Source organism: Gorilla gorilla, chromosome 15 (genome assembly GCF_029281585.2).
Source record: "Gorilla gorilla gorilla isolate KB3781 chromosome 15, NHGRI_mGorGor1-v2.1_pri, whole genome shotgun sequence".
NCBI classification, from domain to species: Eukaryota; Metazoa; Chordata; class Mammalia; order Primates; family Hominidae; genus Gorilla; species Gorilla gorilla.
This window is the reverse complement of record NC_073239.2, coordinates 104,560,454-104,584,313: the sequence shown is the minus strand read 5'-3', so window position 1 is coordinate 104,584,313 and position 23,860 is coordinate 104,560,454. Positions and strand designations below refer to the sequence as shown.

Genomic DNA, 23,860 nt, shown 5'->3' with positions numbered 1-23,860 from the left:
GCCTTTGCTATCATCCAAGTCCTGTAAGACTCACCCGTGTGTGCTTCTAGAATCCAGATGATCATTTTTTGCTGGGTTTTCCACCCACTGAACTGGAGATCCAGAGAAAGAGGTTGGTCAGCACCAGATTGTGGAGCAGAGAAAGAAAGAAATAACCTAGAACTTTGGACTTTGTCTGAAAGCAGCATTATTTTCAGAGAGGTCTGAGGAGTGCTAAAATAGGGCAGAGAGCCCAGTCGATGTGCTCCTCTACACAGAGTGGGGCTATAGATGGCAAATTGAGCATGAAATAAAATAAAACAAAACGTCACTGGGGTTCACCAGGGCTGCTGACATAATACGGTGGCTGAGTCTCCCCTCATTCTGGAAAACTTTTCTTCTTGTTAAGCCACTGCCCCTTTATACTCCAGGTTACCATTACCATTCTGGGAGAATTTACATTAAAATATTATATATATATATATATATATATAATCTGATTCGAGGCTTTTGTTTTTGGTTAGACCATGAAAGTCCCTCTGGTAAAGAATGTCGCTAAGCATAAATTATGCAAAAACCTTGATTTGGATAAAATGATTTGCCTTTCAGACATTCTCTCCTATTTGTGCATGTCAAAGCAACTTACACCTTTTAGCATAATCAATGCAATTGATTTGTTCAGTGAGATGCATGAGTGATTGAGGTACTGTAGAACTCATTGTCTTAAGGTAAAGAATCGTCTATTACCTATAGAACTGACTGTGTTCAAATGGCAGTTCTGAATCAAAGTAAGTGAGTCATAATATGTTTATTTAAAGAATCTTCCTAGCTAGATGCCATTCTCTCCATCCTCTCTCCCTTTTTCTTTCTCCCTACTTACCTCCTACTTCTCCTGTATTAGCTTTGGGATTTTTAAAAATTCCTAACAAAGAACTTAATCCTGGCTAACTTAAGCAGAAGGGTATTTATTGGAAGGTTTTCGAGCACTCAAAATTAAGAAAATAGAGAAGGTGAGTTAGGAATGAGACAGGAATCAATCCTGATTTGAAGTCTTTGTTGGGGCAGCTCCATCAAGAACACTCAAAGTGGTAAGATTCTGGCTGGGAAGTCATAGAACTATCACTCATTTTCATGCTTGCATTATTTGGTCAACAGAAACTGGTAGCAAATGCAGCAATAGGTTTAGTGAGGATGGATGACTGCCAACTTCTTTCCATTTTCTTACTGGACATTCAATCAGATTATGCCCCAGTCTCCCATGCAAATAGATGCAACCATGTAACAGAGTTGTGGCCAACGGAATGGGCAGAAGTAACATGGGCCCTACCAGGTGGGTAATAGAAAACCTTCTCATGGACAGCTTACCGTTCTCTTTCTCCAATCTGCCAGTGAAATCATGAGGACTCTGAGGATATAGAGTGTAGCTTTTTCTAGCTGTCAATCTGTTATTTATGTTTTCTTAAATTTCCAATCCACTAGGAAGCCACATGTGCTGGGTGAGTTTGACCACAACCAAAATGGTCTATACTCTGTTGAGTGAGAAAAATCCACTCACCATGAACTTGAATATTGCAGCAATGGCCAGTTTCTAAAGTTTCCATATGCTCTCCCTCAATTTCCGTATTTCCCTCATTGAGACCATTCATAAGCGGCTCCTGGGCTAATCCAAGCCATGGACTGGCACTGGCCTGTGAATGAAAGTTTGCATGGCACTAATCTGGAGAAGAAGTGGTGCCATGTTGGAAGGAACCTGGTCCTTGAGCCACCTCTTGGAGTGGAGCTGCTCAGGAAAACCAACAAACCAGAGACACCTGAGTTGTCGCTTTCATAAACAACAACAACAAAAAAATCTATATTTTATTTAACTTCTGAAATTAGGGGGTCAGTTGACAGAACCTAATAATGCAGATTATAGGTACAGTGCTTACCCCCTTCTTGCCAGAAAGCAGTCAGTCTCCTGCGTGGGCATTAACGGGAAGCAGGAAACACACTGGATAAAAATAAGAGGAAAACCCCAAATCAGAGCTTGAAAATAGAGGTAAAAATGACATACTATTTTTTCATAGCACATTTTTTTCCTAATTACCAAAATGATGTACATAGTCACCCTCACTTTTGGCAATGTCTCTAATGCCTCCAGAATGGATGGCTTAAGATGTAAAGTGGCCTTTGACTCTAGTGATGCCTCTGTGTCATACATTATAGTCAATTGCACATCTCTCTCTCTCTCTCACACACACACACACACACACATACACACACACACACACAGAGGTAGAAAACTATTTGAGGGTAGGAATAAAAAGGTGCTTTTGTCTTCTCTCCAGTGCGAAGGGCACGAGCATACAGCTGAAGCTCCAAATGGTTTTACTGAATCACTTGATAAATATGAACATCCTTATTTTGGTAGCCATGCGGCTACATTATCTCAATTTTGCCATCCCTTTAGCCCCCACCTGCACAGCTACAGGACCTCAAGGACCCCCTCCTCAGCTTCCTTCTTCCACCCACCCACCAGCTGCCAAAATTCCCAGGAGTTCCTTGTCACGCAGTTCTCTGGATGGCCTTGGACTGATCCTGTTCCCTCTTCAATCTTGCTTGTAGTTCTCAGGAATAACTGTAGATTGTGCTGAGAATGCAACAGCCTGAGATAGGCAGGAACTAACCAGAACAGCTCAGGGTCTGCTCCATTTCTCCCTAGAAATAGGATGTTCTTTGGTGCTTTAGCCCAGCCTGTCACGTTGTCCCTGGGATCTATAACCCAGGGCAGGCTACATTCTGAGGTCCTTCAGCTGCAGTGTAAGTGAAGTACATGCAGATGAGGAGATTCCATTCACCCCAGGCCAATTTCCTGAGCCTTGGGGGGCCAACTTGCAATGAGTTCTAGGCTTCTGTTGTCCTTTGTCTATTGTTCCCATCCGTAAATCATGTATCCATTTCATGTAACTTGTGCTTAAGTGGGGCCTGTCTCAGCAGACTGACACAAGCTGGTAACCAGTGCACAGTGAACCTGCTTCACACTTCTCATCTATGCTTAGGAAATATTCACTTAATCTTTTCATCCCTAATCTGCTTTTGAGGTTTACATGGGCATTTGAGCCAGCCATGTCTCTCATATAATCCTACTCCCTGCGATGCCAGCATATCGCCACTGTCCAGAAGGTATTGCATTTACCCTCTGGTCACCAGCCTGGGCATCAGGGAGTCTCCACTGGAAGATAATGGCCTTCTCTCCACCACTTTGTGACAAGCCCATAGGCATTGGAGTCAAGCACAATTAGGTCCAAAACTCAAATCTGCCACTTTGTGATTTTGGATAAGTCACCATATCTCTAAACCTATATTTAACCAGCTATTAAAAAAATGGGTTAATAGGAGCCCTGAAGTGATAGTATATGTTTCAGAATTCAATGAGAAAATATACGTAAAGCCCCCAGAAGGATAATTAGTCCATTTAGTAAGCATTCAATAAATATTAGCCACCAGAATTATTATCAGAACAACTATTGATGTCAGTGGAGTTATTATAAACAATTATTGATATCATCACAGATGACTGTTTCCTCTTCTGTTCTATACTACTGAGTTCTCAGTCCTAGACCCAGGTTTCTCTTAATCCTGTGATAGCAAGATTTTAAATAAGCACTTCAGTCCCTTTCTGTAGTCACTGACTCTTTATGGTGGCATTTGTACCACTTGCACATGGGACTCTGTGTTTACTGAGGTATGGGCGTAGAAGAGGAAACTTGTTACTCCTTTTTTTTGTATATTTATTTGTCTGACTACCTAAACACTGGCATTTATTTTGTTTTTTTTATGTAAAGGTACAAACCATGCTCCTGCTACTACTTAAGACATGTGCATGTAGAAAATATTTATTTTTTCTGAACATCTAAGCCAGCCAAACACGCTTTCTGGTGATAAATTGTGCCCCAGTGACTTTTTCTGATGAAAAGGCTCATGGCTTATAGTGAAAGGCTGTAGCTGCCCATATTGCAGTTATTACCATATAAATGCTTATCTCTGTCATGGATGTGCATAATCATGAAATATGCTACCTTCCAAGTAGAAATGTGCAACAGATTGTTTTGCAGAACGTTATAGCATCTTATACTATTGCAATATTTATGGTTGAATTTTCTTTTTCAGTATAAGCAGGTATAATAATTTCCTCCTAATATGTCAGTATGAACTTTCTTAGACTTGACTAAAGACCAGAAATAGATGATTTTGCTGGCACATGTGGACAACCTTAGCAATCCCCCCCAGTATTGGTATAATTTATGTATTATACTTTAAATATCCTATCTATTCTAAGACATAAAATAGTTTGAATATTTTTGACTGAATTAACTAATCAACTGATTAACAATTTGAAGACTTACTTTTGAAATCCAGATTTTTGAAATCTAAAGAGGTACTAACATGCATCTAGCTTTCAAATTCAATAACCTAAATGGCATCAGCCTGGAAATTGTGGGTGGCGTGGTGTCTCATCTCTGATATAGGCAAAATTATCTTGGGTCTTTATTGTTTACCATTGTATCTTCAGGGCCTGCGACTTATCGATTAATCATTTATTGAAAGGATTCACAGCTTAGTAAACATTTGTGAATTGCACTCTATTTATATTTGGAGACTCTCCTTTCCCCTTTGTGATCACCAACATGAGCCTGTGAGCTTGAATGTCCTTGCCAAGGACCACTGTGCCTTTTCCTCCATCTTTTACTCATCTATTCCCACCTACTTGTTTGTAGCAAGCACACTCACAGTAGTACCTGTGCCATGGATATTTGCAATTAACAAGGAGCAGAAACCTTAAAATGAAAGGATAGCAATCTGACTGGTAAACTTTCAGGCAGAATGATGATTTTGGACATCTGCTTCTTCTTAGAGCCCCAGTACCACACTCATTTGTGGTCACCAAGTCTCATCTGCCTAATATTGCTCTGTTGTACTTAAAAAAGAGCTGGACTCAATTGGGCAAATGCACTACTGTTTTTAAATAACTATTTTCAGTTACAAACAAAATAGGGTGTTTTAATATTTTGAATGCAAGGGCCAACTTGTGTACTTTCATGTACAATTTCTTTTACATATTTGACTCTTGATTGCTTCTTAATGTGGTATCTCATTTCCACCAGCAGTATTAGTCAGTGTTAATATTTGGACCAGCATGCTGCATATCCTAGTTCTCTGAAAGATGCTGCTAATAGTTGAACCCAAACAAACAAACCACATCATTTTATTTTATACTTATATTAATTTATTTCAAATATAGGTATACATTTTTAAGTAAAATATACCAGATTTAGATTCTGCCAAGAGTAACACAGATTCCAAGAACAATGGCTTAAACAGAAATTCCTCTGTTGCATAAAAGAAGCCTATAGGTGGTATTCCAGTGCTGCTATAGTAACTCTATGAAATCACCTATGATCCAGCTTACTTTTCCACCTAGCATGGAGATTCAATACTCATGGTCCCAGATGGCCGCTGAATATCCAGCCATCAAAATCTTATTTCATACTGCAGAATGAAGGGAAGAAGAAGGGTATTGTATTAGTCCATTTTCACACTGCTATAAAGAACTACCTGAGAATGGGTAATTTATAAAGAAAAGAGATTTAATTGACTCACAGTTATGCATGGCTGGAGAGACCTCAGGAAATTTATAATCACAGCAGAAGGCAAAGGGGAAGCAAGGCATGTCTTACATGGTGGCAGGAGAGGGGTGGGGGGAGAAGTGCCACACTTTTAAATCATCACATCTCATGAGAACTCACTCACTATCGTGAGAACAGCAAGAGGGAAGTCTGCCCCCATGGTCTAATCACCTCCCATCAGGTCCCTCCCCTGACAGATGAGGATTACAACTCCACATGAGATTTGGGTGGAGACACGGAGCCAAACCATATCATTTCACCCCCGGTCTCTCCCAAAACTCATGGTCTTCCCACTTTTCAAAACTTGATCATACCTTCCCAACAGTCCCCCAAAGTCTTAACTCATTCCAGCATTAATCCCAAAGTCCAAGTCCAAAGTCGCATCTGAGACAAGGCAGATCCCTACCACCCATGAGCCTGTAAAATCAAAAGCAAGTAAATTACTTTCAAGATACAATGGGGCTACAGGCATTGGGTAAATGCTTCCATTCCAAATGGGAGAAATTGGACAAAACGAAGGGGATATAGGCCCCATGCAAGTCTGAAAGCCAGCAGGGCAGTTATTAAATCTTAAGACTCCAAAATAATCTCCTTTGACTTCATGTCTCAAATCCAGGACACGCTGAAGCAAGAGTTAGGCTCCCAAGGCCTTGGAAATCTCCACTCCTGTGGCTCTGCAGGGTTCAGGCCCTGTGGCTGCTTTCACAGTCTGGCGTTGAATGACCGTGGCTTTTGCAGGCACACAATGCAATCTGTCAGCAGATCTATCATTCTGGGGTCTGGAGGACAATGGCTGTCTTCTCACAGCTCCAATAGGCAGTGCCCCAGTGTGAACTCTGTGTGGCAGCTCCAACCCCACATTTCCCCTCTACACTGCCTTCGTAGAGGTTCTCCATGAGGGCTCCGCTCATGCAACAGACTTCTGCCTGGACATCCAGGTGTTCCCATACATCCTCTGAAATCTAGGCAAAGGCTCCAAACTCTTGCCTTCTGTACACCTGCAGGCCTAACACCATGTAGAAGCCACCAAGGCTTGGGGCTTGTACCCTTTGAAGCAGTGGCCTGAACTGTACCTTGGCCCCTTTTAGCCAGAGCAGGAACTGGAGCTTCTGGGACACAGGGCACCATTTCAGGAGGCTGTACAGAGCAGAGGGCCCTGGGCTGGCCCAGGAAACCAATTTTTCCCTCCTAGGCCTCTGGGCCTGTTACAAGAGGGGCTGGTGCCAAGGTCTCTGACATGCCCTAGAGACATTTTCCCATTGTTACGGCTGTTAACATTTGGCTCCTCTTTACTTATGCAAATTTATGCAGCCTTGAATTTCTCCCCAGAAAATGGATTTTTCTTTTCTACCACATGTTCAGGCTGTAAATTTTCCAAACTTTTATGCTCTGCTACCCTTTTAAACATAAGTTCTAATTTTGGACCATCTCTTTGTGAACTTACATGACTGTACACTTTTGGAAACAGCCAGGTCACATCTTGAATGCTTTGCTGCTTAGAAATTTCTTCTGCTAGATACCCTAAATCATCTCTCTCATGTTCAAAGCTGCACAGATCTCTAGGGCAGGGGCAAAATGCCACTAGTCTCTTTGCTAAAGCATAGCAAGAGTGACTTGCTATTGGAACTATTCCCATTAAGTTCCTCATCTCCATCTGAAACCACCTCAGCCTGGACTTCATTGTCCACATGACTATCAGCATTCTGGTTACAACCATTCAACAGGTCTCTAAGAAGTTCTAAACATTCCCTCATCTTCCTCTCGTATTCTGAGGCCTCTAAACTGTTCCAACCTCTGCCCATTACCCAGTTCCAAATTTGCTTCCACATTTTCAGGTATAGCAGTTCCCCACTCTCCTGGTACCAATTTTATGTATTAGTTCATTTTCACATCACTATAAATAACTACATGAGACTAGGTAATTTATAAAAAAGAGGTTTAATGGATTTACAGTTCTCCAGGGCTGGGGAAACCTTAGGAAACTTACAATCATGGCAGAAGGCAATGGGGAAACAAGGCATGTCTTACAGGGTGGCAGGAGAGAGAGAAGGGGGAAGTGCCACATTTTAAACCATTGAATCTCGTGAGAACTCACTCACTGTCATGAGAACAGGATGGGGGAAATCTCCCTGTGATCCAGTCACCTCCCACCAGGTCGCTCCCCTGACACATGGGGATTAAAATTCCACATGAGATTTAGATGGGGAGACAGAGCCAAACCATATCAAGTATATACTCTAACTAAAAAGTGCTTCTAGAATATCTCAACATTATTTACACTTAAGTTTCACTGGTCAGAACTTAGTCACATAGCCACATTTCACTTCAGATAAGTCTGGTAAAAGCAGTTTTTAGCTGTGCAGCAATGTTCTCAACTACAAATACAGATTGCGCCACAAAAAGGGAATCACTATCCGATAATGTGTTCATTTTCTCTTGCTCTACAACATATCATCACCAACTTAGTGGCCTAAACCAATTATCCATTTATTATCTCATGGCTACTATGAGTCAGAAGTCATACTTGAGTTCAGTTTTCTGCCCAGTTTCTCACAAGGCTGAAATCAAGGTGTCAACTGGGTTTCAAACTCATCTGAAGTCTCAACTAGGAAAGGACCTACTTCCAAGATCTTTCAGGTTGCTGGCAAAATGTATTTGACTGGGGTTATAGAGTTCATAACCTCTTGCTTCTTCAAGCTAGCAACAGAGAAAATGTCTCTGTTACTTTGACTCTTTAACTTCAGGGAAGGTGTGGACCCGCTTTTAAAGGGATCACCTAATTATGTCAGGCCCATTCAGAATAATCTCCTTTTTTATTAACTCAAAATTGACTGATTGTGCACCTAATGGCTTCTTCAAAGTCCCTTCACTCTTGTCAGATTGGTTAGAAGCAAGTCACAGGTTCCATCAACACTCAAGGGCATGGGATTATACATAGAGTGACTCATTGGGGACCACCCTGGGGTGTTTACTTTAGGGATATGATTGGCAATATTTGCCCCACACAATATATGATAGTTCTTTTTAAGCTACAATCATCCATTAAATAATGATGTGTCAGATCCAAAAAAAGAGTTGCCTGAGAAATTATCTGATGGATTTATGCAAGATATTTAAGCTACTCAATGCTGTCTAAGCAAAATTTAGCTGCTACTGGTTAAGCTGATGGATGCTATCTATTCAAGGTAGTTGTTTGTCTTATAATTTCAACATATGCTTGTGATATGGCTTGGCTATGTCCCCACCCAAATCTCATCTTGAATTGTAGCTCCCATAATTCCCGCATGTCATGGGAGGGACCCGGTGCGAGGTAATTGAATCATGGGGGCAGATTTTTCCTGTGCTGTTCTCATGATAATGAGTAAGTCTCATGAACTTTGATGGATTTATAAAGGCGAGTTCCCCTACACATACTCTTCTGCCTGCTGCCACATAAGACATGACTTTGCTCCTCCTTTGCTTTCTTCCATGATTGTGAGGCCTCCTCAGCCATGTGGAACTGTGAGTCAATTAAACCTCTTTCCTAATCCCAGCACTTTGGGAGGCCGAGGCAGACAGATGATGAGGTCAGCAGTTTGAGACCAGCCTGGCCAACATGGTGAAACCCTGTCTCTACTAAAATACAAAAATTAGCCGGGCAAGGTGGTGCGTGCCTATGATCCCAGTTACTCAGGAGGCTGAGGCAGGAGAATCACTTGAACCTAGGAGGCGGAGGTTGCAGTGAGCCGAGATTGCACCACTGCACTCCAACCTGGGCAATAGAGTGAGACTCCATCTCAAAACAAAACAAAACAAAACATCTTTCCTTTATAAATTACCCAGTTTTGGGTATGTCTTTATTAGCAGTGTGAGAACAGAATAATACAGTTTGTATTATCTTATAAAGTAATTTCATTTCTATTTTTAAATTTCACACTATCAGAAATTAAAAATAATTTCTGCTATTCACTGTAAGTGCACATTGTAGTTGATAAGCACCAGTTCATCATTGTGTCAAAAATTGTAACTAAAAAATCTCAATGTCAAAAGAATTTGAGAAATGCTAACCTTGAAAAATACCAATGGGTTTTTTGAATAGCGGTGAGAGTGGCTAGGAGTTTAACTCTTTGCATCAAATGCAGTATCTCAATAGCGCTTTCACTTAAAGATGGTTATTTAATAAGATTGCCAAGTCTGCAGCAATAAGACTGTCATCAAAAAGAAGCAGTGATATACTGCAGAAAATACTTAACACTTATGTATCCACAGGTCTCCTGGCTCGTGTCTATATCCAATAAGAAGAGTAATAAAGAAGAAGAAAAAAGTACCTGGTCTGTGAACAGATATTAAAACGTTCGGATATTAACGTTCATGCATTTACTTGATTTAGGGACTGTCTTGGAAGCCTTCCCATTTGCTTTGTAATTCTATTAGTCTTAGTTATCTGGCTGCTTAGTCCTTATATGAGAAGAGAAATAAATGAACAAGCAGAGATTGAGACCCCAGGAGTGCCAAGAAGTGGCCTCCTTAGGGAAAGACAGAACAAACACAAAACAGAACTAGTTCAAAATTTTGTGTGTGGAATGGTGAGACCATTTATTTCAGGGGCATGACACCATGTGTTACTACATCATCTTTATAAACTGAACCATTCACAGGTAATCATAATCATAAGCTCAGGTTATAAAATGTATTGAATGCCTTTTATGAAGTTTCCAAAGATGAATGATTCTTATTTTTAAAATTTTTTTTTCTCACAACATTACAATGATCTGATGGCTCTAAATGTATGAAAAAGGAACTGAAATATAGTAAGTCCTCAGTGATGTTAGTTGTTATTATCTATAACTGTTTATCACCTATAATTAGTTATTATTTGTAACTATAACACATGTTGTGATTGTCATTTGTCTTAGTCTGTTTTGTGCGGTTATCACAGAATACCATAGCCTGGGTCATTTATAAAAGAACAGAAATTTATTTCTCACAGCTCTGGAGGCTGGAAAGTCCAAGATCAAGGCACTGGCATCTGGAGTCCTCACTTCTGGGTATATGTGCACAAAAAATAACATAAACATTTTGAAGAGATATCTGCACCCTCATCTTCCTTGCAGTATTATTCACAATAGTGAAGATACAGAAACAAACTGTCATTGACAGATGAGTGGACTAAAAAATGTGGTATATGTATGTGTGTGTGTAAAGATATATATATGAATATTATTCTCATAAGAAGAGGGAGATCTTACCATTTGTGACAACATGGATGAGCCTGCAGGACATTATACAAGTGAAATAAGCTAGACACAGAGAGAAAAATACAGTATGATATCACTTATATGTGGAATCTAAAAACGTTAAACTTTAGAAGCAGAGAGGAGAGTAGTGCCTGCCAGGGACTGGGATGTGGGGAAAAATAGGGAGATACTGGAAGATAAATAAGTTCTGGGTATCTAAAGTACATCATGATGACTCTAGTTGATAATACTGCATTGTTTACTTGAAATTCTATAGCAGATTTTAAGTGCCCTCACTACACACACATACACACATACAGAGTATACCTATGGATGGTGGTGGATATTAATTAATTTGACTGTGATAATCAGGATACAATGCATATGTAATCAAATCATCACATTGTTCACCTGGGATATGTTCGATTTTATTTGTTAATTAAACTTTTTTTAAAAAAGAAATACATTAAAAATGTCTTATAGGTGTCTGTACATGGTATAAAACCACTCTAACTTTAAGAGCCTTATGCGATCTGATCACTAAAGTTGCTTGGTGACTTAACACTTACTTTTCTAGTTATGGCACAGTTCCATGCGCCAACAAACAATTCAACAAATAAATGTGCAAGGACAATAGGTTGCCATGGAAGCCAGTATTACAACGCCAAAGTCATCTAGCTCTATGACAGTGATGCATTAATGAGATGTTTAAGCAGTTAGTGTGCTCTGGAAAAGTGTGTGCCTGCAAGGCTATGTATGTTCCCCTCTTAACACTTAACATGAGAATCTCATTTTGAGGTAGTTAATTTGTACATCATCATGCGAGATAAAATATAAGATGGATATTTTCATAAAGCATCTTTTTTTTTTAAAAAAAACAGATACTGCAAATGCATCACTTTATTGTTCTTGTTATATATCCTGTGGGTGTAAGAATAATGGTTCCATTAGAATTTTATGTATCTCCTGAACCAGGGAATGGTCAATTATTGGCAACAATCACATTCCCCACACCTCCCTAATGGCTAGTGGCCCACACTGTAAATTAAGTACAAGACATAGAGCAAGCAGAAAACGTGGACCCCTGCTTTGGCTAATTTAAAAGGTGTTTCATAACATTAACCCTGCATGAAGAAATTTCTGCCAGTTGCCACGGTACCATAGGAATATGTGTAGAGTATGGATGTCAGATTTGGGTGCTGCATTTTGAGACTGTCATTAACTATCTGGATGGTTACCAGGATAATGAAGGATGTGGAAACCACATGAATGGTTGAGTGATTGGTTGGAGGATATGGGATGATTTCGCTCAGGTAAAGGAAAATTTGGGGAAGACATCACAGCTGCCTTCAAATATTTGAAAGGCTGTGAAGGAAAGCTGACAAATTCTGCTTTAAGTGGTCATAATTTGAACCATAGTTAGAAATTACAGGTTAGAATTCAGGCTCCATATAAGAAGGAGCTTTAAAATAATTAGAGCTATCCACCAAAGCAATGGTCTACTCTGTGAAGAAGTAAATGTGTACTCTTTAACATACCATTTCTTTGGAAATGTTCAAACAAACCCTGATGAATGTGATTGTGGATAGGTTTATTATATAGCAGGGGGAGTTAGACTAGATGATATTTTGGGTTCCTTTTATCTTAGGATTTACCTGACTTTCCCTCTTTCCCTCATGCCTCTGCTGTTTTGCTTTTGCACATTATCCTCAAATAGAATCTTCAGCAGAGAAACAGAGAGACTGACAATAATATTTCATTCGTTCCACAGTCATACCTGTGTACCTTACATGTGCAAGCCACCCCTATGTGGGAGAAATTCATGGAGACTGTGGGTGCTTGTTTTTATAGGTTGGTTCTTCACCATTATCCTGTAATATCAATGAAATAATAAATTAAGATCATACTAAATGGTCTCTTGGAGTTGATCAGACCAAGGAGGCTTTTGCTTCCTGTCATGTACTACAGACCGACTGCTAGATGTGGCCTCATGCCACCTGTTCTGTCTTTTGACCCTCACTTAGCTTCAGCTCAGTGCGCCTGGTCGATAGCATAGTCTACACAATCTTAAAAAAAATTGCTGTTGCAAAGCATTTCAGAATGCATCCTTTTAGTTCTGGTAGCCTAGTTTCAAACTTTTTGGAGTTTTAAGTTAAGATATATTTCCCCTAGAAAAGTTGATTGCAGAGTGCTGGTGAGCTCCCATAATTGAAAGTGTCAGGGGTCACTTGTGAAAGGAGGTAGAGCCGGCAGCTCTGCTCCGACAACTGAATAGATTTGCTGTTTAGTAACTGCATCTTCACATTTGGTGAAATCTCCATCTCTGGCCTTGGGCCAAGTGCTCTGTGACTACTCACTGAATGTGAGTTGGCAGAAATGATTTGTTCAGAGGCTATCTCCACGTAGCCCGTTCAGATTCACTCACGCTTAATTGGCTTGGCAATTTTTCTATTTAGGCTTAATAGAGGCTTTCTCCAGGACGGCATGGCAATGAGGGGTTGGGATTGTACTATGTCAAACTGTGTGTTCCAGCTTTTGACTAGCTATTGGAAATTGCAAGAATTTCTGGGAACATCATAAATGTGTTCTACAAAGTTTCTTAAATTCATTTCAACTTTGAAAAGACAATGTAAGTTACGTAGAACGTTTTTGGAGTTTCAGGAACTACAAAATATTAGGAGAATTAGACAATATCTGCTTAGGTTTGGGGAAAAATGGATATTAATTGAGAAGTTATGAAGACTAATATATTAGACAAAATAATGCTTTGATAAAAACAGTAGTAGTGCCATACTTTCACTATTCCTTTTGAATTGAAGAAAAAAAATAGAAGAAACAGGCTGATGTATCCTGTGTTTGGTGATTCTGCTGGCAGAAGTAGTGAGGAAAAAGACTGAATTTGCTTTTAACCAACTACATATCCCAGGAATGTATAGTTATGGCATAGAGATAACATGCTGAAAGTGTTCTTAATATTTGTCAAAAAGAAGGGAGTGTGGAAGAGGAAAAGCTCTCCAACCCTGGGTTATTGGGACTTAGGTTGCATTTCTGACCCCAGTAGGGTGTTCTTTGTCCCTTAGACCTGCCAGACTCTGTCTTTGTGGGTTGACTACAGGCAGCACTTTGCTCTTGTTCTCCAAACCAAAGTCAGCTATGTCAATCTCATTTCATTTTCAGCTTTGTGTGAAGCCATTCTCTTCAATATTTTTGACACACAGTCTTAGATCAGATCCATATGCTTATTAATTCCAAGAGAAATCCAGTGGAAATCTGATCTGGGCAATTTATGACTCCTCAAACCCTGGAAAGATTATGAAAATCTTTTAATAATAAAATACAATATGCAGTTATTCCAGAAATTTTTGCTCACTTATCTTCATAACCATAAATTATTTCATACCTAATTACAAACAGGCAGACTGAATAATTGTCTTCACTGAGGGATGTTTGACACTGAGAAAATATAGCCTTATTTTGTAAACCTTTTAATGTTCAGACTATAAATATGTCACAGCTAAGGAGTACTGCATCTTTAAGTGTATTAAAGCCACTCTTGTGTAACCAAATATAATGGGATTTTTAAATGAATTATAACTAAAGTACTTAACAAACAACTTTTTAAACTTTCAACATGTGTAAAGCTGTTTGAAACTGTCCATTTTGTATTAAATGTCCAAAGTATATTCTTAGCCATTTGGCAAAAAGTTTGTATTGGTGGAGGCTTTGTCAAGATATATATTTAATAGAAATTAAATTATTTGATGGAAAATTTAATAGTTGTTCTCCCCCCATATGCATAAGCTATCACATCAGTGAGGTGTCAGAGCTCTGTTTGTGTTTGGGAGAGTTTTGGAACAAAAGCAATGCATATGCATTTAATGTAATAAGAGGATTGTCCATCTGTATTCTGGTGCCTTGGAATGAAGTAATGAAGTTGTTAAAAACACAAGCCCTTTCCTTTTCAATTCACACCACAGAATGGCTGTCTGGACCTTGGAAAGTAAGAGTCTGAATCTTTATCTAGTCAGTCATTCATTCATTGCCCTGTGTATGTTATTTCAGAATTCTTATGACAGATTGTAATAGCCAGTTTATATAAATCTTCAGTTGACATCAAGATTGGTTCTTAAACTCTAGAAGAGCAAGGACTCTGTTTTGATCACCACTGTATTCTGGAAAATAGTAATCAAATGAACATGTTTTGAATGAATGAATGAATGAATGAATGCATACACATTTATTGAAGTGTTGCTTGTTGGAATTTGGAAATATAAGGACAAGCCAAAAGCCCCTGCCGTCAAGGACCCTACTCTTCAAAATAGAGAATGATTCCATCAGCTTGTGAATCTGGAGAGCTTCAAAGAGAAATGTAGTGAATCCAAGCACCATCTGCTGTTTTGCTTTGGTGTTTAACCGGCAGCGACTTTGTGCAAGATGTACTGCCAGAGCATCTGGATACAGCATTCTAGGTCTGACGGTTATAAAGGTGTGTTGACCTGCCTTGGGCCCAATTTAATCATGGGCAGAAGGACCCTACACTCCTAAATTTATGAGAAACTACTGCGTTGTAAAGTCCTTTTGATAGCAGAAAAAGGGGTGCCACCTTCATCTGAAAGAGATGTGTTGGCCATGTCCATCAAAACCCATTGAGGTGACACAGTCTGTGCAGTGGCATGAGGAATAATGTGAATGACCCTACTAGGGAATCATTTTGCAGTATTTGAGCCCTGCTCTCAGAATAGAATGTTTTCTATTGAATTCATTGCAACACCAGTAGCCCAAGGTCCAAGGTGTGTATATTCAAGGCCTAGACTAGGGCCTTTTTTATAATCTCCATGGATTCTGGGTCAGGGAGGAACAAGTTATTGAGCTTGGGCAGTGCACAAATCTCAGCTGTGATTCCAGTGAGCTAAGAAAAAGTCAAGCCTAAAATAAATTATTGAATCTTATATCCTTAAGCACAATTCTATTCCAACAATAAGAAATAACCTACTACATGAAGCAAAACCTTCTTTACCACTAGGAACTGATTACAACAATTTGAAAAGACAAAAAAATCTTCCTTTCTTTATGCACCTTCTCTGATGATATATTCTAAATTCAGAGTATAAGCGTGGGGACCTAGTTAATATTTTTATTTGATAAATAACAAACATCTCAGGCAATGGGGGAAATTCTAACCAAAGGAAGAGCAAAGGATTTAAGTGGTCTTCCCTTGTTCCCCCACTGCTTGTTGTTAAAAAAAAAAAAAAAAAGTCAGATATTTCTCCTTGTCCAATGGTGTTTTCTTCTTATCAGAACATCAGGAAATATAAAACTGAGGTTGACTGGGGTTCATGCTTTTCACTTCATCTTTCTGGTATCACTTCAATGAATGCAGTTATTCTGGGAATAAAATTCATCCTGTGGCCTAGATGATGGTGAGAGAGAATGCCCCCCTCCAGCTATTTGAGATTGTGGGTTGTTATCATGGATTAAAGAAAGATTACAAAACAGAACAGAGCAAAACAAGCAGGGCAGGTGGTACTGGATGGGATGGTCATCTGCTGGGTTATTTCAAAGGAGGACTCCATAGGGATATTTCATAATACAGGGGAGTTTTGCTTAAAAATATGTACTTTCCTTTTTCTCCCATCAACTTTGCCCTCTTGTCTCATCAACTCATTTCCAATAAAGTTGATTGTCTGATGCTGCTATGCTTCAAAAAAGAGACCTCTGTGGACTTCTCTTTTTGCTTTATTTATGATAGCAAGAGCCAAAGCACACAGGGCCTGTTGAGTGTATCAATGAGAGAAGTCAAAGAGAGTTTGTTTTATGCCAGGAAGAATCTGAAAGTCTTTATTGATTTTACTTTTTAAATTTAAGAACTAAATATTTTCCTCTTTCTAAAACTCAATGGATAAAGAGTGATGTGAATAAAGTCCAATGGGTCAGCCAAGGAGGTCACACCTAAAGAATGTTTCACATCAGCTGTTATCATTTCTGTATGTGTGTACACACATACCACTCAGAGGATGGGGCACACAAATCATAATAGCAAAAGTCCCATAATAATTCTGAAGCCTTGGGGAGGCCACAGAAAGTTCCTATTGGTTTGCATATTGGACTTGATCTCTCATAATTTAATGTCTGGCCTGGCAAGGTTAGGTGGAGATGACCTTGTGGAGCTGAACTCCTCGGATGGCCTCCTTTGCTCTCTCAGAGGCCTGGGACGAAAGTCCCTTTTCTATGTGTGTGGTGTGGAAGGCAAGTTACATGATCTTCTCTTTAAAATCCTCATCCCTATGAAATGGGAATCTCCTGCTTCTGTCTCTGGACCATAGAGCTGAACACTGAGTCAGCCAAGCAAGCTTCCTTGATGTTAGACAGGATAGTATAGGGTTTAGAGCATGGAGTCTAGATCCAGAGTGCTAGCTGCAAATACTGGCGTTGCCATTGACCAGCAGCCAGCTGGGAGTAAGTTCTACTAACCTAGGAGCAGGGAAGGTTCTTCACCTGTAAGATGGGGGGATAATGGCAGGCTGTGCCTGAAACAAAGTAGTGCTGCAGGACTTATTGTTATTATTGACACTATTATTATTCACTCATTCATCCATTTCTGAATCCAATACATATTCACTCAGTGCCAACTCTATACAAGACACTGTGTGCTAGGATCTAGGCTGTAGTGGTAAAAATCAATAAGCTTTTCCTTTCTTAGAGATTCCAATTTGGCATGCGGAGACAACGTGTAAAAAACGTAGATATGTTATTAAGATAATTTTAGATTTAATAAGTGCTAGCGATAGGTGTGATAAGGAGATAAAGCAGGGTAACTAGAGAATACATGGTGGGGACTTCTTTGGATCAAGGTACTCAAAGATGCCCCCTCCCAGGATCAGAAGCAATTTTACCACAAAGGGAATGAACCATGGGCTTCAGGGACCTTCTTGTGCCCGCACCCCTTCCATGGCTGCAGATGTGTTTTTATGTGTAGTTGTGTGCTCTTTTTCATAAAAGATTCCCAAAGGTGTATAAGTTTCAGACCCCATAAAACCTGGACATGCCTCTGCTGATGCAGTTATAAGTGAGGAACCACTTAATGGTAAGTGGGGGCAGCACGTCCCAGAGGAAGTGCCTTCCAGGTAGCGGCAGCCAAGGGCTTCAAGCTGGAGGAATGTCAAGAGGCCAGTGTGGTGAGGGCCAAGTGAGCTTAGAGAGACAGACAGGTAGGGCCTTGCTAACTGAGTAAACGAGCTCTTCAGGTTTGCTCTAGGTTGATGTTGTGGGTTGCATGTGTCTCTCCCCAAAAAGATATGTTGAAGTCCTGAGGCTCAGAATCAGAATGTAATCTTATTTGGAAATAGCATCTTTATTGATATAATAGAGTTAAAATGACATCATTAGGGCAGGCCTAATAAAAAGGCATGGTGTCCTTATGAAAAGGGGAGATTTGGGCACAGAGACAGACAACCATAGATAGAAAATGAACGAAGACACAGACACAATGCCATTTGAAGCTAGAGACGTAGAAAGATTCCTCTATGAGCCGAGGAATGCCAAAAATTGCTAGCACACCACAGACGCTAGAGGAGGCAGAGAGGGATTGCCCTATGGGTTTCAGAGGGGCTGTAGCCCTGCCAACACCTTGATTCCAGACTTCTAGCCTCCAGAATTGTAAGACAATAAATTTTTGTCCTTTAAAACCACCCAGTTTGTGGAACTTTATGATAGTCCCTAGAAAACAAATACAGATGAAAAAGACATTGGAGGATTTTAAGTCTATAAGTGACAGGATTTACATTTACATAAGATGACATCTGCTTTGTAAAGAGTACATTGAAAGGAAGTGGAAGAAAATAAACCAGTCTAGGACTTGCAGGGATCCAGGTCTTAGATGGTGATGGCAGGGACTGTGGTCATGGCTGTGGAAACAGAAAAAAGTAGATGGGCCTTATAAAGGTAGGGGTGAGAAAAAAAAAGAAAAAGAAAAATGTCGATGATTCCCAGGTGAATTTTTGACAATTGACCTTATGAGATTTGCCAGTGGGTTGGACATGGGAGTAAGGATGACTGAATCCTTGAGATTTTCCATCCATCTTACCTAGTATGTGGTCTGTCTTCTAGCTGAGAAACATTCAAAGTGCCTCTGAAATCCTTACTCACCAATTTCATGGACCATTTCACTTAATAATCTCTCTTGTTTATTAACTTTAATGGCATTGTATCATTTAGTTCCCATGCTACGAGGAAATCTATTATGCCAGATGGTTCCACAAATAATGATCGTCATACTTACATGAGTTGTACATGAGTGCACTATTTATTTTTGCTGATTACTGGTGCAGTTTTGAACCCATTAAAGCCCTAAAGCTCTGCCAATAGACACCTAAATAAGGCCCTATAATCTTGAAGAAGAATTTAGTATGTGGTTGTTGAGCTACTAAACTCTCCCCAGCTACACTACTGTTTCAGTCATTGAGAGTTTAACGGAGGAGAAAATCAGAATGTATTGATTTTCTCTTCTGCCCCTTGGAAGAGGCAATCCAAGGTGTTTTTATGATGTTTTGAAGCACATGTGACAGTGCCTTTTAAGGATTAGAGAAAATCCAAATCTGCTACGTGAACGTAGAGCCAGCTTTCACTTGGGGTTTGGCTTGGAGCTAATGTAAAGCCATGTGTCAGGAACACGAGGCAGAGGGAAATTGGGACAGACTTTCTCTCTTTAGAAGCACGTGTGTGTGTGTGTGTGTGTGTGTGTGTGTGTGTGTGTGTGTGTGTGTGTGTGTTTGTGTGTTTTCATGTGCCAAGCATTCTGACCACAGGTCAGATTCAAGCACTGAATTTTCCATGCTGATTTCAAGGATTGTACTTCAGCTCTGTGAAACTTTTGGACATTTGCTCACAGCTCCTTTTTACAATTTTGTATGTAAAAAAATATCGCTAGAAAGAACCCCTTATAGTTTTAAATTCCCCTAAAGCTACTGCCAGATATCTCTTCCTTTGTCCCTTTCCTTTTTTCCACTACCTTTTTTTTCTCTCTCTTCCTTTCTATTAATTTAGATCAGGAGGTCATATATTTTTGGGGTCATGGATATGAAAGATCACAGAAACTTGCCCAAGCAAAAATGTTTTAATGATGAACATATGTCAAGGGGCCATAAGGCACATTTAGTAAGAGTTTGTGGGCACAGACACGTTGTTGAAATAGAGCACTGGGGTGGGAGTGGCTGAATCTGGGATTTATTTCTGACTTTTACTACCTCTCTGACCCTCAGATTTTTTTTATCTATGAAAGATGTGGATAATGATCATTGTAGTGAAGGTCTGATGAAACAATATATGTGAAAGGGCTTAACTGTTAAGTGCTAGATGCAAGTGAGGTATTGCTACTAGGGATGTCTAAAATAAAATACTATGCTGACTTGGGACAAATCTCAGGATTTATTGTGAAGTAAAACTAAGCAAAACAAAAAGCAATGTGTATGGTGTGATTTGCATTTATGTGAATTTTTATTTAAAAGAAAACCAGAAGTAACATGTGCATTTGTGTCCAGTGTATAGAAAAATTATGGGAAGAGCCAGGCACTGTGGCTCACACCTGTAATCCCAGTACTTTGAGAGGCTGAGGTGGGTGGATGACCTGAGGTCAGGAGTTCCACACTAGCCTGGCCAACATGGCGAAACCTTGTCTCTACTAAAAATATAAAAACTAGCTGGGCGTGGTGGCATGTGCCTGTAATTCCAGCTACTCGGGGGGCTGAGGCAGGAGAATCGCTTGAACCAAGGAGGAGGAGGTTGCAGTGAGCTGAGATTGAGCCACTGCACTCCAGCCTGGGTGGCAGTGTGACTCTATCTCAAAAAGAAAAAAAAGGGATGGATGTGGTGCACAGTTCTGTGGTGAGATCTCAGACAGGAGACACTGGTTATCTCTGCGGAAGGAACAAGCTGGAGCCAGCTAAGGGGATACTTTGCATATTGAACTCCCATATTGCATGACAGGGACGTTTTATGTCTTGTTGACCCTTGAACAGCATGGATTTGAACTGCATGGTTTCACTTATGTGTGGATTTCCTTCAGCTGCTGCTGCCCCTGAGACAGTAAGACCGACTCCTCCTCTTTCTCCTCCTCTTCATCCTACTCTATGTGAAGACAAGAATGAAGATCTTTGTGATGATCCACTTCCAATGAATGATTAGTAAATATATTTTCTCTTTCTGATGATATTCTTAATAATATTTTCTTTTCTCTAGCTTACTTCATTGTAAGAATCAGTTTATCATACATATAATACACAAATATGTGTTAATTGACTGTTTATGTTATCACTGAGGCGCCTGGTCAACAGTAGGCTTTTAGTAAAGTTTTTGGGGATTGAAAAGTTATAATTGGATTTTCAGCTGTGCAGGGGTTTGGCATCCTTAACTCCCGTGTTGTTCAAGCATCAGCTGTATTACTGAATAAAATACAGATAAAATAAAACCAAATTAAGCCTTTTAAGTTAAGAATGTAATCATTAAGAGACTGTGGTCAACAATGGAGGTCATGACAATAAAATTCTGCTTGTGTTATTTATCCAAGTTACATTTTTTCATTCATCTCCTCAGTCAGCAACAAATACTTCTTCAGTACTTTGTGTCAGTTCTGCAGTCTACTAGGCACTGATCCTCTCCCAAAAATACAATGGAATGGTTTCTTTGTAGTTGGCATCCTTTACAATGTTTAAATTCTTGGGACATCCTGGACTGTAAGGGAAACAAATATTTCCAATAGGATGAAGATAAAACCATATTTAAAGATAAAGAATTGTGGCATGTTTGGTTACCTACTCAATATTCATTTCACCTTCTTTCCTATAAAGAGGATCTTGATTGTGTTCAGACAGTAACACACCCAGAACCTCAGGTCATGATCATGAGATCCTGTTGTCTCTTTTGTTATTTCCCTTGTAGCTAAGAGTATCCACGTGACCTGGACCTGGGTGAGTGGGTCCTAGAAAAATTTTTGCTTTCTTACTACTCTTCCTTCTTCTCACTGGAATGTAAATGTAAAGGGTGAAGCTGCAGCAGCCATCTTGCTATCACAAAAGAAAGACTGAGAGAACAGCAGAAGAGTTGACCTTAATGTTGTTGAACCACTGAATCAATGCTATAAACAATCTAGCTCCAAAATTCTTGGTGTGTGAGAAACTAAACTACTGTTTATTTAAGTTGGGTTGTCTGTTAAGTGCAGCTGAATGTCTTCCTAATTGATACAGAAATGCATTTAAAAAATAGCATGCACACTTTTTAGTATGAGCTAAGAAAATGAGTAAGAACACAGCACATTGAACCCAATTTTGCATATGCAATCCCCAAAGAACTCTGGTACACTTTTATAGAATATTAATGTGAAACCTAAGTTTGGGGAATGTCTCTGATGAGAAGTTGGGAAACAGAAATAGATGAGACCAATCTATGGTGCAAAGATAAATCTTGGTTAGAAAGAAAAGAGCAAGAACATGCACAAAAATGTGTGGCAGAACCAGGCTGTGGGCAGGAACCAGAGGAGCTGTCTACTATGGTTGTATTTAATATGACTGCTGAGGACAAAGCTCTGATTTTTTTATCTGGCCCAAATTCCTATCTAAGGTGTCTGGAGAGTCATGCCTTACAAACCATACATTCTCATCAGATGGGTTTTATTTAACCCCATGTATTGTGACTTTCCAGTCTGACTCTGGCATAACATTATGTGACAAAAAAGAAAGTCAAAATATTTTACTCCAAAACATCTTTCTTTGTCTTATTTTGAAATGGCCCTGCAAATGTGTCCTTTGTGGGGGGAAATTTATATCTGTAAAGAATCTCTAGTAACATAGCTATATCTTTTTCTTCCTGGCCCTCCCAATCCTAAAGAGATTAAGAGTCTAGCACCTTTTAAAGGTCTGAATAGGAAACATTTGTCATCTATTCCCCTTAAGAACAGCCACTGTAAGACTTCAAAAGAACTTTGGTCTGCACAATCTTTTATCTTAACCTGAACATTTCTTTTCTATGGAACCCAGGTCTTTAGACAAACTCAACCAATTGTCAACCAGAAAATGTTTAAATGTTTCTATAGCCTGGAAGCCGCCTCCTCCCCACCACCATCCCATTCCACTTTGAGTTGTCTGGTCTTTCTAGACCAAACCAATGTATTTCTTAAATGTATTTGTTTGATGTCTCATGCCTCCCTAAAATGTACAAAACCAAGCTGTGTCCAACCACCTTGGGCACATGTCCTCAGGACCTTCTGAGGGCTGTGTCACCGGATGTGGTCATTCATATTTGGCTCAGAATAAATCTCTTCAAATATTTTACAGAGTTTGACTCTTTTTCTTGACACATAACTGCCCAAGGGGTTCGTTCACCTTGCCTGCTGCCCAGACAGAGCCGATTCATCAAGATGGGGGAATTGTAAGAGAGAAAGAGTAATTCACGCAAACCCAGCTGTGCAGGAGACTGGAGTTTTTTTATTCCTCAAATCAGTCTCCCTGAGCATTCAGGGAGCAGAGTTTTTAAGGATAACTTGGTGGGTGGGAGAAGCCAGTAAGCGAGGAATGCTGATTGGTCAGGGATGAAATCAGAGGGTGTTGAAACAGTCTTCTTGTCCTGAGTCAGTTCCTGAGTGGGGACCACAAGATCAGATGAGGCAGTTAATTGATCTGGGTGGTGCCAACTGATCCATCAAGTGCAGGGTCTGCAAAATATCTCAAGCACTGATCTTAGGAGCAGTTTATGGAGGGTCAGCATCTTGTAACCTCCAGCTGCCTGACTCCTAAACCATAATTTCTAATATTGTGACTAATGTTGGTCTAATCCCCAGGCAAGAAGGAAGTCTGCTTTGGGAAAGGGCTGTTACTGTCTTTGTTTAAACTGTAAACTACAAACTAAGTTTCTCCTTAAGTTAGTTCAGCTTACACCCAGGAATGAACAAGGACAGCTTGGAGGATGGAAGCAAGATGGAGTCCGTGAAATGAGATGTCTTCCACTGTCTCA

The 23,860-nt window shown here is 39.8% G+C and overlaps 2 long non-coding RNA genes across 3 annotated transcripts in view; both read left to right on the top strand.

Annotated features, from left to right (window-relative positions):
- LOC129526585 (uncharacterized) overlaps positions 1–23,860 on the top strand; it is a 332,112-nt gene that overhangs the window by 83,706 nt on the left and 224,546 nt on the right. The window lies entirely within an intron of this gene.
- LOC115930539 (uncharacterized) lies at positions 1,136–22,066 on the top strand. 2 transcript variants are annotated; one of them, XR_004067175.3, is made up of 3 exons: positions 1,136–1,309; positions 20,922–21,039; positions 21,794–22,066. It is a non-coding gene; the product is annotated as an uncharacterized lncRNA (long non-coding RNA). The 2 variants fall into 2 exon arrangements; XR_008671248.2 differs by lacking the exons at positions 20,922–21,039; positions 21,794–22,066 and adding an exon at positions 9,894–9,994.